Source organism: Esox lucius, chromosome 2 (assembly GCF_011004845.1).
Source record: "Esox lucius isolate fEsoLuc1 chromosome 2, fEsoLuc1.pri, whole genome shotgun sequence".
Taxonomy (NCBI): Eukaryota; Metazoa; Chordata; class Actinopteri; order Esociformes; family Esocidae; genus Esox; species Esox lucius.
In genome coordinates this window covers 19713141-19729434 of record NC_047570.1, presented here as the reverse complement: position 1 = coordinate 19729434, position 16294 = coordinate 19713141, and the positions used below count along the sequence as shown (strand labels likewise).

Here is a 16294-nt window from a genome sequence, read left to right as displayed (position 1 = left end):
ATATTTCTGTGTCGCTGTAAAAGTTACTCTGTCCACAAGGATGTATGCTGCCTGCCTGCGTGTGTGCGTGTTTTTTTAGGTTTAGGTGGTTTTTTAGGTTATTAAGACATTTGCACTTTTTTTATTAAGCGCCCATGTAGCCTTTGGCTCGGATTACTTCAGGTCAGAGAAATACAAAGTGATCGGTACAGATGGAAAGAGAAACTGAGTGTGTAGAGAGAGAGAGAGAGAGAGTCAGGGGGAGAGAGAGTGAAAGAGGTGACAGTGATGAAGAACCAGATAGTGTAGAGGCCCCACAGGATATGAACCAATCCACTTCCTCTTCAACCAAACCTCCGTTGTCAAGCTTTTTAACATCCATAATAAAGCCACTACCTGCTTTTCTCTCCTTTTCTCTCTCAATTAAAATTTAATGTATAGGATTTATTGGCATGGGAGTCATTTCTTTACATTGCCAATGCCTGTGGAAACGAGCAAGACAAAATAACTATGAAAATAATGGGCATATGTGGAAATTCTTGGCATTCGCCAGGCCCACTTGCAACTCTTTCAGGCTTTTGTCACTGTCACCATTTGTCTTCGCTGTGACTTATGTCCCCCACAGGTGTCCTGGGACTCCATTACCTCTGCATGCATTGAGGGAATGTCAGGACCTCCCTGTGTGGAGCACTTGCTGTCGTTGGCGCGCTTTCTCAGATTGATAGGCGGAGGTGCAACGGTGACCCGACTGACTTTCACGCTAAGCAGGGACTCAAGGTGACAGATTTACATGGTAGACATAATGGAGGGCTTCTGTGGTACAGGCTAGCCGGGGCTAGCAGGTGCTAGTAATGCTATCAGGCACCAAGTCCCAGGGTACACAGAGAGGAATGACTTGTCCAGAGGCTTGCTGTCAGGGGAGGAGAGTTTTTCATATTGTAATATTGTATAGAAAGGACTTCTGCCCATTTAATCAGCAGGTAGGGTTGAACACCGCATGAAACTTGGCATCATTGATATCTGATATATTACGTATTGGCTAAATTGGTTAAATGTTGCAAGAAATCATCAAGTGTTTTAGGCAAATCTTGGGTTCCGGTTGTTGTGCTCATCAGCGACAATGGAGACAGATGACTGAATAATGCAACAGGGAAAAACTACTTCAATGATGTTTAATAAATTATATAAAAATTTGTATACAATAATATTACTGGTAGTATTTGCTCCAAATATTAATTTAGAACTAATAACGTGAAATGTTACAGATTCGGGCTGATTTTTTCTCCCTACAGTCCAGTGGACAGCATGAGATATTTGCATATCAGGTGCAGAGTCTACTATATTTCGGTTCATTGTCTTTATCAGAGTGGAAAACTTCACTTTCTGAACTGTGTTCGGAGAAGTAGCTGTGTATAGACAGAGCGTACATGATTAAATACAACCAGACATTGTATTACTGTTAAACATATTAGCTATTTGGGGAGGCCTGGGCCTAAGCAGTAGGTTCAAAAAAGCCTGTTTTAACTTTCATGTCTGCAACTCCATTCCAGACTTAATTCAAGCGCTGAAGTCTTTTGCTAGATGTAAAACTGCATGACTAAGTATGTATATTTTAAGTATTTAAAAAGCTTACCATTTCCAAGTGAGGCATTTTTTTTTACACTTACCAGATCACAGTTGTTCATTGAGTGTGTAGAAATATGTTTCACCAGGATCTGGAGGGAGCCCTAAGTGGTTCTAGCTCCAACCCTGTAATCAGGGCCTTGCCTCTGTCTGTGTTTGTGTGATTATTAGACATGACAGCCTCTCCACAGGGAAGGAGCTTTGAACCAAGGCGCTCCAAGATTCTCTTTTCTCCCCCCTGCACGGCCCCCTTTCCACCCCCTCTCCAAGGTTCCCTCCTCAGCCCCCACCTCTAACCTGTCCTCTGTCACCGCCTGCTAATCGTACCATAGGAAACCTGGACGGGCCAAAAAACGAGATTTTCCCCCAGGAAAGACTGGGAGAGGGTTGGCCGCTAATGAAGTGGGTCAAAGGCTTTTTTTTACAGCTGGGTCTTTATGGAGATGAATGCCAGAGATGGACAAATAGCAGGACATTAGCTGTCAGCATGCCGGGCAGGAGCCAGAGGCTGACCGCCCGTTAATACCCTGTTTGTTAGTGGGGAGGAAGAGACTCATAAAAGTGGAGTCTCTTATCTGATGAGGGCCCTGTGTGTTTATGTGTGTGTGTCACAGACTCAAAGTTACATATGCTGAACTCCTTTTGTTTCTGGATCTTAGTATCTTCAAGACACAGTACATTCGAAAATTATTCAGACCCCTTCACTCTTTACACATTCTGTTATTTTCCAGACGTATTAGAAAATGTATTTAGTAATTTTTCATCAATAATTTTTCATCTTTCATCAATCTACACACAATACCACATAATGACAATAAGCAGATTATCACATTTACATAAGTATTCAGATGCCTTTACTCAGTACTTTGTTAAAGCATTTTTGGCAGCCTTGAGTTTTCTTAGGTATGATCCTACAAGCTTGGCATACCTGTATTTGAGAAGTTTCTTTTTTCTCTGCAGCTCCCCTCAAGCTCTGTTAGGCTGACTAGGCCACTCAAGGACATTCACACACTTGTCTCACAGCCACTAATGTGTTGTATTGGCTCTGGGTTTGGGGTCGTGATCCGGGTGGAGTTGTGCCCTTGCCCAAATCTGAGGTCCTGAGTGCTCTGGTGCATGTTTTCATCAAGGATCTGTCTGTTCTTTTCTCAATTCATCTTTCCCTCTACCCTACATAGTCTCCCAATGCCTGCCATTAAAAAACATCCCCAAAGCAATATGCTGCCACCACAATACTTTACCGTGGTTTCCAGGCGTGGCTATTGGCATCTGGCAACTATAGTCATTGTGGCTGCAGTTCATTAGATCATCAGCTTCTACTCTTGGCACATTTCTTGCTGGAAATCAGAAATGTAACCATGCCTGAAAAAGTTTAAACTTGAGATTGTGCTATGCCAATCTGATCCTAGATCTCTTCAGATGATTTGTCAACACACTGAAGAAATCTTCACTGGGGGCGGTTGAGTGATATGTGCCGCTGTGACCTGTTAATCAGCTCATCCAGTCATGTTTTATGTCCTGACAATGATGCCTTTCTCTTTTTGCCTGAGAAGCGCTGTTGGCCATGTTAGCTTGGTCCCTGTGCTCACACCTTTAACGACTTCTGAAATGTCACTGAATGTCATGAGGAGGGATAAAACCAGTGTGCATGTGTGTGCCTGTGTGTGTATTAATGGTAAGGTGCAGCTTGCCAGTGATCCTGGGTGGGTTTTCAGTGCACGTCAGCGAGGTGATACTGTTGTGTAGGGGGAGTTTTGTGTGGTCCACATTTGACCACACAAGCTGTTTGGTTGGTGGCATGGCAGAAAACACCTGCTACTTAGGAATACACTGAGGGAGAAAATATGTTCATTATATAACAGTAAGTAAATAAAGCTTGCTTTTTAACCAAAGACTTAGCTGGCTATAGTTTTTTTTTACCAGTTTTTTTAGAGATAACTACTGGGTACCAGATAAGCATGCAGATATTTTCTAACCATATCACCTAAACCAATGTCCAAACAAGCATGCTGCTGCTATTGTGCGTGTGATATTTTAGGAGCTCTTTCTGTCTGTGTTGTGAGCCCTACAGCTGTGTGAGCTCAGGCTGTGCCCAGATGGCAGAAACTCAGTTCAGCCCAGCAGCGTGAGTCTGTATCAGTTACGTTGTAGCAGAGATACGGACCCAGCAGGCAGCCACCTGGCTCAGGCCCAGCGTCCGTGCGTACGGTCAGCTACCATTCAGTGTCTCCTCTCCTTCGGTTCCCTGACCTAATAAGGCAGTGCATAGGCTGGGTACCTTTCAGCCTACACCTCACCGAAACCAGAAGAAAGGGACAGGCTGGAGAACGAGAGGATGGTAAATAGAAAGGGGGGAGTGATGGGGATAGATGATGACGGTCAGGTAAAAGAAGGGAATGATTGATAAAGGAAAAGAGAAGAGATGGAAAGAGAAGAGAAGAGAGAATTGCAGTGGCTTCAGTGACGAAGGTCATGGCCTAATGACTATCTAACCGCATACCTTTGGCTGTAAAACTGAGAGGCCCGTTGCTCCTCAGATACACCACACACATATGGATCTGTCTCAGACCAGAGCCTGGTGCTAAAGAAGTATAGATGTTCTTTAAGCCGTATAGCTCTCAACTCTCCATCTCAATCCAATGAATATGTGGCTGGCTATACAGTCAATACTGCACCACTGTGCAAACGAACGCCTTTGAATCCAGAGTGTGTGTCTATGTTTGGTGTGTGTAAATGAGTGAGAGGTTTTCTTAAGAAAACACTGTCATGCATAATACAGTATGTGTGTTGCCTTGGTGAGGCCCTTGGTTTGAGGCACTGGCTGGCTTATCAACCAGACAGAAGGGCAGAGTAAGGTATGTTAATGAGATAGGGTAAATGGCAGGGTCTGAAGCACTACTTCCTATTGTAATTTCACACTTGTCAGCTCTTGTGAGGAAACTTCACCTTACAGGGGCGAGCAGACCTGAGCAGACCAGAGCAGACCCTTCGATGGAGAACACACAGACATTCTGTCTGGTGTAGGTGCGGTCTTGGTTTTTATGTCATTGCAGCGGATTTCTTAGGTTACATTTCAAGGTAACCATTTCAGTGGCCAGGTATGTTTGTCTTGACATTGGCTTATGCAAGTATATTGTAGATTGAGAGGCAGGTAATATGATTTAATACATGTACTGGGGTCCATTATGCTACTTTCCGTGTAATGTAGTTTACACGGCAGTAATGTAGTTTATCGCCACAGTGATCTTCAGTGGTTAACTGTTCAGTCCTTTCATGTAAAATAGTTTTTTCTATAGCATATGTGTATCATTTACATCATGATACTGTTAGGTCACAGTCGGGCATTTTTAGGATGGTTTGTACTTAACTGTAAAATATCCATACATTTGTATACGGGTGTATATGAGAGAGTGTTTGAGAGAGGGACAACTCGTGGGCGCAGTGGGTTTTATGGTTTTTGCTAATAGAACAGACTAACAGGCCAAAATGTACACACGTGTCATTCAGAGCTTTTGCTTATTGTGTTGCCATTATTATCATTATGGTAATATCGTGGTCTGAAAGTTAGAAGTTCAATACTTTGTCCGGGATTTTCATAGGCTGCGGGTAAAACATGAGTCCATTATAATAATTAAATCAAAATGTCTAAAAAATGATATACTTTATATTATTCAAAATTATTTCACATTACCTCATCTTTTTGTGTCTCCATTCATGAAACCTTTTGTTCACAGTGCAGTGTTTCAATGTACACATTTTGTGAGCGGACAACATTTTTGTGTTTGCAGGGTAGATAACAGGAGTGTCTGCTAGGCCCACAAAGATCCTACTAAATCAATATGGATTCTGTATGTAATGATATGATGAGACATTAAAGAAAACAATGAACAAAGCATACATTCCCCCGTTATGTTTCTTTAATATCCTCTTTACATGCTCACTTGTTATAACAGCGTTGTTATACAGTTTGTATAAATACAGCATATATATATATACAATATCTATTTTTGTTTGGGTGGGGGTTGTCTGTGTCATTTGGTCATTTCGCCGACACTCTTATCTACGTAATCTTACAGTTCAATTATGGTTAACTTTCTTGCTCAGGGACAGAATGACGAATTGTTCATCTTGCCAGCTCGAGGATTTTAAATATAGCAACTTTTCCGTAACTGGTCTGATGCTCTGACCGCTAGGCTAAACAGCCGTCCCCACCCACATATGAATGTGACATATTATATTTTGACTGTCATGCGATTACACCCATCTGTAATGGTCAATCAAGCAGAGCCATGATGTGTTTTGTTAAAAAAAAAAAGCATGGGAGGTGAGGCACATTTACCAAATAGAGAATGTTTTTTTTTCAGTCTGAAGAAATTGGGGCAGAGCAATTACCAAACTTGTAAGAAACTGCTTCATAACTGTAATTAGATGGCAGCACCCCAGACAGTACAACACACAGTCAAGTGCATCGTCTCCGTGCTCTTTGGTCTGACAGGGAGGAGAGAGGCCCAGTGCAGCAGTGCAGTGCAGCAGTCCAGTGCAGCAGTCCAGTGCAGCAGTCACATCAAAAGTTCCAGCAAACATCAAACAAACAAACTGTGGTACAAACAAGTAGAAAGATAGTTTTCAAGTGAAAGAGAAAAAGTGTCCAGGGGAACACAATGGTCATTGTCATGTTAAGCTATAACATGTACAGTCAGAGATAGACACTAATTATTTGAGGCATCAGCTATTTTGTTGAACATGTATTTTATGTCTTGCTGTTTAGCAAAGAAATGTATTTGATGCGCAATAACAGAAAATACGAACTGTATTTCCCTGTAATCAATAATGTTCTGTAAATAGTCAGTAAATAAATATTATTTTCAAGAACAATCTTCCCATTGAAGAATATGTTTTTGAACTTCTGAGTTAGGAACACTTCAGGGATCTGTTCATCTCCAACCGCATCAAAAATTGTGATACATGTTTTTGAGAAGATTACAATTTCTTCATTAAAGTACATTACAGAAAATATTTTTCTGGAGTTGTCTGTAATATAATTGTATTAATTGTATTATTTATTTGGGTCAGTACATAGGTGCCAAAACTCGATATCAAAATGGTTAGTGATACTTGGTATCTTCATTTTAAAACAATGGTTACTTAGTGCAGATCACAATAAAAGAAAAAGAAAAACTGAAGGTAAAAGAAATGGAATTAATATGTTTTCATCCGGCATGTCTTGGTCTTGCTCTGTTTACAGGGAATATGTAAATGATTGCAGATCATCAGATATTCTTTATGTTTACGTTTCTCAACCATCCCTTACAGACTGGCACATTATGCAGTCAGTACAATTAAGTACTACATTTAAAGAAAATGGCTTACTAATAAACCAAACACACATAATATATATTGTCAGAGAACTGATCTTGTTTACAAAACACACACACACACGCACACACACACATGCTCACACTGAATCCTGAGGCCTACTCTCGCTCTGGTGTCTAACATAAACACACATTCTGATGGGTGTATTCTAATTGTTTCTAGGGGTGGAGGTGTGAGGAATACACAGTCTAAAACTGTATGCTTATTGTGCCGATACTTGAATTCATAATGCCATGATGTGGACAACATTTGATTTACTAATGTAAATTAGTACTGTAAACTCAAGTGCCTGTAATATGTGTTTTACTGTGTTTGAATGGTCCCTCTACCAGTTCTGAAGTCATTCAGTCACAGCTATGAAGTTTTTAACCCATTTTGCTTCAGTCCTTTTCATAGCATGCCGGACCACTTTTCTAGCAACATGCACTGTCTAACATGTTCACAGTAGGGGGCTTACTGGAGCTGTTATTTGTGACTGAGACTTATAAAAACCAACTTAAAACTATGTGCCTTTAGGATTACAAACAATCCTTTTCATGTGTACCTTTTAAATTAGGACTATATGCAGCCACAACCATACTAGACTGAATGACTCTTGACAGAACACTTGACTGCCGCAAGCGTGATTAGCAAAAATGTCTAATGTTTTGCTGCATCCCCCTGAAACGATTGGTTCTCCAGGTTTAGTGTTCAGTGGAGGCTGGCTGTGTGAAGCTGTGTGCATCAATAACATTCGATAATCAAAAGCTGACTGTCTTGCAGCAGCGGCGGCGTTCCATCATATTTTCTTATGCATAGCTCAATGCGTGTTGGTGGCAGAAACAGCATTCCTTTCCTTTTTACTTTGTCCGTCTGACTCTTGTGAATGCACATATGAGACACTAATGTATTTCATTGCATATACCTTTATTGCGTGTATAATTGCACTTTTTTATTTCAGTAGTCATAAAAACGGAGTCATTTTTCAATTCCTTTCAGCTACTAAAAGTTTACATCATTAATAAATAGCTTTTTTTAGGTTGTTCATTTTAATAGGCCAAAATTGGTTTCTTCTACAGAAACAAATCATGTCTGTCATCTGAGCGTTGAAATAAAGCCACTGTTATGTCGCCAGTAGACTACGGTGATGTGCAATATCTGCGTGCCTCAGCATTCACACTGAAACCTCTGGTTACAGTCTATCATGCAGCCTTGCATTTTATCTCTGGTGCAAATGTTCCCTCACATCATTGTCTTTTACATACTTCAGTTGGCTGGGGCTCCTTGACCTCTGGGAGAGCCAGACATTGGTTGATAACACAAGGCAAGTAGCTTTTTTTTTCCGGAATGAGCAGCAGGTCGGATTCAACCCTATGCTACAGCAGTATGCCGATTGCAGCTTAGACCGATGGACTGCCCTAGGGCAGAAGATTACACGAAAAGCCGGAGGAACACATTTTCTAACCGTCTACTGAATCAAGAGTTACTCTCCAGAAAGCAATTATATGAAAAAGAAAACGATTGTAATTTCTAAAACCTTTTATCTAGTTGTAGATGTTTTTGTAGTGTCCTGCAGTGGCCTATGGTGTGCTTATTTCACATGTTTCATGAGCTGTAATAAAAGATCTCAGACATGTTCCATTTGTAAAAAATACAAAATAAAATTGAAATTGTGGGCACAGGTGTGGCATGTTAAGAAGCTGATTAAACTGCATGATTCTAACTGTGCACCTTGTGCTGGGGACAAGAAAAGGCTACTCTAAATTGCTCTAAAATTTTGTCAGCTATCACAATGCAACAGATGTCTAAAGTTTTTAGGCAGTGTGCAATTGATATGCTGACTGCAGAAATGTCCACCAAAACTGCATTCGCTGCCTCCTACTTTCGTTTTAAAGCATTTTTCAGTATGTCTCTCTGGCCTCAGAACCACAGACATTTAATCAAATCTGCCTAGGACCTCCACATCCGGCTTCTTCACCGGCGGGATCGGCTGAGACCAGCCACACTGGACACTGTGGATTTGCTTAGCTGAAATGTTTTCACAAGAACTGTTAGAAAATGTATCAGGGAAGCCCAACTGCGTGCTTGTCGTCCTCGCCAGGGTCTTCACCTGACTGCAGTCTGGCGTCATAAACGATGTGAGTGTGCAAACGCTCCCCTTCCAATGGCCAGGGGCATGCTGGATAGGTGCCATGCCATTCATCTGCCACCATCACCTCGTGTTTCAGCACAATAATGCCGGCCCCGATGTGGCAGGGATCTGTACACATTTCCTGGGATCTGAGAATGTCCCAGTCCGTCCATGGCCAACTCACCAGAAGTGTCACCCAGTGAGCAGGTTGGGAATGCGCTGGATCAGCGCGTGCAGTGTGTTTCCGGTTTCCGCAAACATCCAGCAACTTCACGCGGCCATTGAATGGTATAACATTTGACAGGCCACAATCAACAGCTGATCAGGTCTTATAGACATTTTCCCCACGTGGATAAACGTCTAATAAAGATGTTGATCCAGAGTGAAAAGGGCTTGTGAAAGTGAGAAACAGAGAGAGAAGTACAGCCAGGAAGAAACAGAGAAAGAGAGGGAGCGAGAGGGAAAGGATATGAGAGCCTTCTCAGGGGACGTTAAACAAACTGACTAAAGTGGGCCTGTTTTTTGATCAGGCACTCTAAACAGCCACTGAGGAATTACCCAGTTACTGTTGGTGGAACTCCAAGTGCTTCAGGGACTGTGGAGTGTCCTCAACTAACTAACCCCATGCTCACAGACAGACAGAGTTGCTAAATGATGTACACACACACACACACACATTAGTATGCACATTATTTGACTGATACACATGATAGACATGGCTAAATAGAACACAGAGGTACATGAACACATGTACACCCACACAAACACAGAACACAGAGAGTAAACTAGGTAGAAAACAAATATAGCTTCACTCAACGCACTCAGCAGACTTGAAAGAAACATAAAGCAATGACCTTATTCTATCTACTGTTTTATATTTATTTTTTTCTTTTCTTTGCTTACTGTAACCAGGTTTACCTGAAATAAAGATGAACTCAAAGTTAGGCCCCATGATGTTGCACACAAATACACCAAGAAGGATCACCTTAATTAGGTATTTCCCTCCCAAGTAAAGTTCATTTCAATTAGTCCCACCTCAGCCCTTGTTCCAGATCCCAGTTATTCGTCATTGCCTCAACTTGTATTTAGTGCATGTGTGGCGATCACAGTGGTATACACTGTGTTTGTGTATATGTGTGTGTGTGTGTGCATCTGTGTGACCTGGAGAGAAGGAACTCCTTTGCCCTTGACATTTGGTTCTTGTACTTGTGATAAATTGCAGGGGTTGTTTACTGCTACTTGAGAGTGAGAACCTCAACCCTTATTTGTTCCCAAAACACACAAAGGAAGCACAGTGGTAATGCTTACCAAACACTCTGCTCTGGAACTGTCGCAGCCAAACGCACGGTGGAATTCTTCCTCTGCTCACACTCACATTTGTTATAATATTGTGAATAGTAGCAACATTATATAATTCCTAGTTTTTTAAAATTTGAATTCAGATGAGAACAGACAATGCATCTGATGTAGCTCAGTTTAGAGATCATGGTGCTTATAATGCCAGAGTTATGGGTGTGAATTCCATGGAGGCTCTCTATGAAAAGGTTTGATAATGTATGCACTCACTACTGTAAGACGTTCCAGATAAGAGCATCTGCTTAATGACTTAAATGTATATTAATGAAATGCACATGAATGATATAGGATTATTTTTCTGTTCAGAACAGTCAACCATTCTGTCTTCACTCCAAACACTCTGAAGGTGCTGTTGTGTGTGACCTGTTAAATTGTCAGAAATCTTGTTGCCCCTGAGGGTGTGCAGAGGGTGTATTGTGTCCGTACTGTTCGTTTTGTGACACCCTCACATGGGCCGATCAATCTGCTGAAAGGAAACCCATCAGGTCACCTTTGGAATTTATCATTTTTGTGCGCGTAAAATGAAACGGCCCATGATCGGAGACAAGCTAAATTTAGATTACCTATATGCTAACATATCTCTGTCCTAAAAAAAGGTTTAATGGATTATGCTGAGAGGCCTTTCCATGTCAGGTCATTTCAAAGACCTCAACTATACTTGGAAGCTTGAGGGGATTTTATGCCGTGTAACAGAAAAAGGATATGCAATTAGTGTCTCTCTCTTAACATTATGCTTCCATAATTGTAATCATTGTAAAATGTACATACATGGAAATGCAAGTCAAACCATATATTCAATTTAAAAAGAAATCAAGACGTAAGGAAGAAACAAACCGGCGTGAAGTAGCCAATGAGCAACCACTTGAGTTTGACTTTGTATACAACTTCTGTTCTTGTGTGTGTTAGTGAAATAGGGATAAAACTGTGGTTTCAGAGAATTATTACGTCTTGTTTGCATATGTGTGCGTGAGAGAAAGAGTCGCTCCTGGAGGTTTGAGATGCTTAGCGTCTCTTGTTTGCACACAAGCCTCCTGTGATTATTGTGCGCTCTAGGCAGTGCATACGTTGCTGCCTCTGCTCACAAACCAGCTTAATTTGCATAGCTATCGCTGTGAAAGCCTCGAGTCTTAAGTGTCACATTTGTGTTGAAGACGTGAGATCGTAACGACAGATCATCTTCATTTGTGTTGAAGACGGAAGGCCATATCAAAGTATGCAGGCGCAGGATAAAGGAAAATAGCTCAACTCAAACGTACAGCGCAGTATCATCAAACTGTTTTGAATATGACCCCTATGGTTGAGCATTTAAAGGAGTTAGGTGAGTTTTATAGTATAGCAGTCATGGGTTCGGGCCCGTTAGCCTCTACTCATTGACCCCTGCCATCAAGGTCCTGCAGTAGGATTTTGCTGGTATTTTCCTGCAGATGGGACACAAAATGTGCCTTATCTGAGCATTTGCTAAGGCAACAAAATTAGCCATTTCTTATGTGTTTGTGGATGTGTTTCTTTTTTCAGTTTTTTGTGTTGTCGCTTTTTCTTCCTGTTTTTTTTTTTGCTGAACGCAGCTTCTCAGACCCCTCCATGCAGAAAGGTCCAATATGGCTCTGTCTGTAAACGGGAGTCCGGGGGCCCAAAACAGAACACACGGGAGAACCACCCGGCAAGATTTAGCACACGATAGCTCCCAGCGGGCAACATTTGGGGACTACAGCTTAGCATTTTTCTTCCTCCTAATTTCTTTTGCTTTATCCCCCACTTTTTCCCCTTCAACAGTGAGCAGGTTGGAGAGCTCAACTCCGGCAGCGGTGCTGACACAACCACTCAGGGACGGCTGTAACAGCTCTCTCCCTCCCTTCCACCTGCTATTGAGCAGTCAGAGAGATAGGGAGAGAGAGCAAGAGAGAGGTAGTGAGGAAGGGGTGGGAGGGGGCCAGACAGGGGAGGGAAACTCACTTGTAATCTCAATACTGTCACGGTGCTGAACTCTGGTATTTCAGCCGCGGCATCGGGGAGCACGCCAGACTACCACATGACCCTGATGTTACACCGGGCTACCGACATGGAGATGTTAACAAGACTACCTTTACAGAGATGTTCCAAATTGTGTTTTCAAATTATACTACTTTTTTTTTTTTTTATGTCAGCCGTGCAGTACCGTTGCCTTACGACTGTAACCAACTGGACTCGGAAGGTTCCAGCCCCAAGCTATAAGACTGCTAATAAAAACAGATGATAAAATGGTTACCCGCATCTGTCCGCCTCCACAGTTTCTGACATTCCACAAACATACACTCATTCATACAAAACATGAACACATGTATTCTGACGCTGGACACCTACCCACAGTTTACACTCATCCACCCCTGGACATGTGTTAAACACTGACATGAGACTGGGAATACATTGTTTTAACTCCCCTGAGTAGTATGTGCTCTTGTAGGGGAGACTTGCGCAAGACTATTTACTTTGCTCTCACTAAATGTTTTATAACGATTGCCTACAGTATCTAGCTAAGACGCTTTCAGAAAATAACAGCTGTAGAGTAAGAAGGGTCATTAATGTAAAACGGATGCCTTAAAGCTGTTGTCCTCGCAGTGTCCAGTATGTACTCACAGTCAGCACTATGAGACGGACCGCCCAATATCACTGGGATAGGTTCACTTTGTAATGAAGACAATGGAAAATACTGAAGTAACTGTTTTAATTTCCATAGCCAATGATCTGAAATAGGCACACACACACACACACACACACACAAATTCCAACAAAGAACGCAGCTGTCCATTCAACCAACACCACGATGTCCCACTGCGGAGCAATCAAAATGGATAAAACCCACTGCTCCCTCCATAATCAGATACGCCTGCAATAGGTGATTGCGATGATCAATACGTAATAAAATAACCAAGCATAAATCTGATACTGTTGTTCCAACACTTTTAATGACATATATTTGTATATTGTTTTGTGCGTTGGAGTGATTCATTGGTTAAAAAGTGCTATCAGGCTTATATACTGTACACGGCCAGAGTCCTGGTGGCGCGCCAATAATGCAATTAACTGCATTGTTCAGACTCATTATGTGATGAGGAACACAATAATAATCGCAGGACTACAAATGCATCGTTTCTCCCATTGAGCTAATCACTTCTACTGGCTGTTATTAATCTCTCCCCGCTCCCCCTTCCCGTCCCTCACTCGTAAATCTTGGAGTGTCTGCTGTATAAATCCCATGGTGGTGAATTAGTATTGTAATTTCTGGGTTTCCCTGCATGCTTTGCCAGAGCAGACCTGGGAGTTATTAATCTGAGGGGACAGGTGCCATGGAAACAATATGCTGAGCGGCCACTCGCATGGCTGGGAGGTGAGTACTGGACTAACTCTGCCCGTGCCAAAGTCCTCAGTGCATTCAACTGGAATTACAAGGCATGGACGTGCGCCTAGTCTCAGTGAATATACACTTGCTATAGATCAAACTGCCGTCCATGTTTAGAGAAAATTGCGGAACATTTTAGATGAGGATCTGATTACTTTGGCTGTAGGAAAGTAAAAAATAGTTACTGTATATTGCAAAATGGGCCTCTGTAACACACACACACGCACAGATCCCGGTAAAACACAGACTCTCTCTCACTCAGGAATATATCTAAACGTGTCCCACTCGGTAGGCTACTCCCAAACATTAGCGAAGGTCCTACTTGGTTGCAAGCTTCAAACATTAGCTGGGCATTAGCAGTGCATTTGTGTGCCTTTGTTGATGCCACCAAGTGCTATTTGAGCTCTGTTGTTTTTTGGACGTCCACAATATGTGATATGGAGTGGATACTTCACTTTTTACTTCCTCTCTGATAGCACAGCTGTTAGACTGCACATATGGCCCACTGACAAACATGACAGATGAAACACTTTGTCTGTTTGCTTTTGTTTAAGCGGCGGCTCCACTCCTAATACAGGCCTTTTAAGTGATCAAAAAGGCCCGGTGATATTTGATGTTGACTGCGGAGACAGCATGGAGGAGGGAGAGAGGGAGGGAGCGGGAAAGAGAGAGAGAGACTGGAAGTGTCATCCAGTGATATACCAGTCTTCTGTCAGACAGCGTAATGTCTGCTGGGAGATTATCTGACAGTGTACGCTCCAAACATCTCTGTGACGTGATAGAGGGAAGGAGAAAGGGAGGTAGATGAAGAAGGGAGAGTGATGGTAAGGGAGGGAACAGAAAGGTAATGATCAATGGGGACAAAGGAAAGCAGAGGAAAAAAAAAGTGCGCTAGAGAGCTGAAGAAACGAAGGAGAGAATAGAGGAGGAGACCAGGTGAAGAGAGCAGAGTCTGAATCATTCAGATGGCCTGCCTGACCTGTCAACAGCTGTCAGAATAGATTTAGAAGTCAGGCTTTGGAGAGAGGCCTTCCACAGCCCCTGTCTGCTCAGTGGCCTGAGTGACCACGCTCACCGAGGTCTTACTGACACATCAGCAGACAATTTAACCCACTTGAAACCCAATCACTGGGAATTACAAAGCAACAGACTGCCATGTCATTGTTTCTCATCTGCTTGATCTTATTAAGCAGTAAGTGATCTAACCTTTAACAAAGTTGAAATTATTCAAAGAAACACATTCTTAATCAAGAAATAAATTCTTAATCATCAAATAAAAAACATGTCACAGTTATTGACGTGGCTGCATTTAATTCATTGTGCACCCTCCCTTTGCCAAGATAACAGCACTGAGTCTCTCTCTCCTTCTAGTGTGGCTGTAAGTTGCCCACAAGCCATGCTATCCACAAACAAAACGAAGGAGTCTGTAGAAAATCACCCTCATCGGGTGCACCTACAAATACATTCCTTAAAAATGACCAGTTGGAGCTAAAAAGTAATAGAAAAATATATTGTACATTCAGTAAAGACTCCATAACCAGGAGGTGATTTTGGTTGATCTACAACGGTAAGGGTAAGCACAGTAAGCTGTGGGAAAAATGACAATGAGGGTAAAAAAAGTTTACTAGATAGAATCCTGAAGCTAACAAGGTGAACATCTGTTCTTCTCTGCCTGTGCAAGGCAGTTTGCCCTACTTGTTCTCCAGGTTTCTGCTGTCAGTCAGAACGTGTTGTCAGTCAACTTACAAGGTAAAATAAGGGTAAACGTTATTTCAGAACTAGCCAGAAGACCACTCATTTTGCCGTTCAACTACTTTGCTGCACTTTTGCTTCTTCAAACGCCCACTAAAGATATGAGCTGACCAGGCATTACCATAGGAGAGTGGCAGGAATCCGGGCCCAGAGCAACACCCTTCAGCACCTGATGGCGCGGTGTCAGGCTGCCTGCCTGTACAAGCAGATGAATGGAGAACAGAGAGCATGGTGCTTGAGAGATAGAGTGCATATGGACAGGGCCATTAAGAGAGAGACAGGGAGAGAAAAAAGAGCGTGCTACAAGGAAAGGAGGGAGAACAGGAAAAATAAGGAGGGAGGGATGGAATAACTCGAGTCATTAGGCATGTGTTTGTGGGAGACTGGCACCGATATGACATAGCAGGGTGGCAGGATGAAGCTAGCTTCTGTTCCTTTTCCCAGTAAAAAGACAAACAGATTGGCTCGTTTGCATTTCACTCCTCTGGGTGCCCCCTCGCCAGGGTTCTGGGGAACACTTGAGGACTTTCTCTCAGCCACTCACGCTCAGGGTAGGGTATGTCTGTGTGTTGTAGGGAGAGTTTTAGATTGAGGATCCCGTGACGGTGTATGTCATTGACCAGCAGAGAAATGGGGGAAACATTTCTGACACATGAGTTCACAAACGTACCCTTTTCTGACATGTCTGCCAATACTTCAGTAAATAGCATGCAACCATTTTC

General features: G+C 42.4%; 1 protein-coding gene across 4 annotated transcripts in view; it reads left to right on the top strand.

Annotated features, from left to right (window-relative positions):
- mafa (v-maf avian musculoaponeurotic fibrosarcoma oncogene homolog a (paralog a)) overlaps positions 1-16294 on the top strand; it is a 130888-nt gene that overhangs the window by 89732 nt on the left and 24862 nt on the right. The window contains exon 3 of one of the 4 annotated variants that reach the window (XM_020040408.2): positions 12442-12621. The exons of 2 other annotated variants lie outside the window; for them this stretch is intronic. The gene's annotated coding sequence lies outside the window, so the exon portion shown is untranslated. Of the gene's footprint in view, positions 1-12217; positions 12276-12441; positions 12622-16294 lie in introns of those variants that run through there. One more of the 4 variants, XM_010899491.3, reaches the window with a different exon arrangement.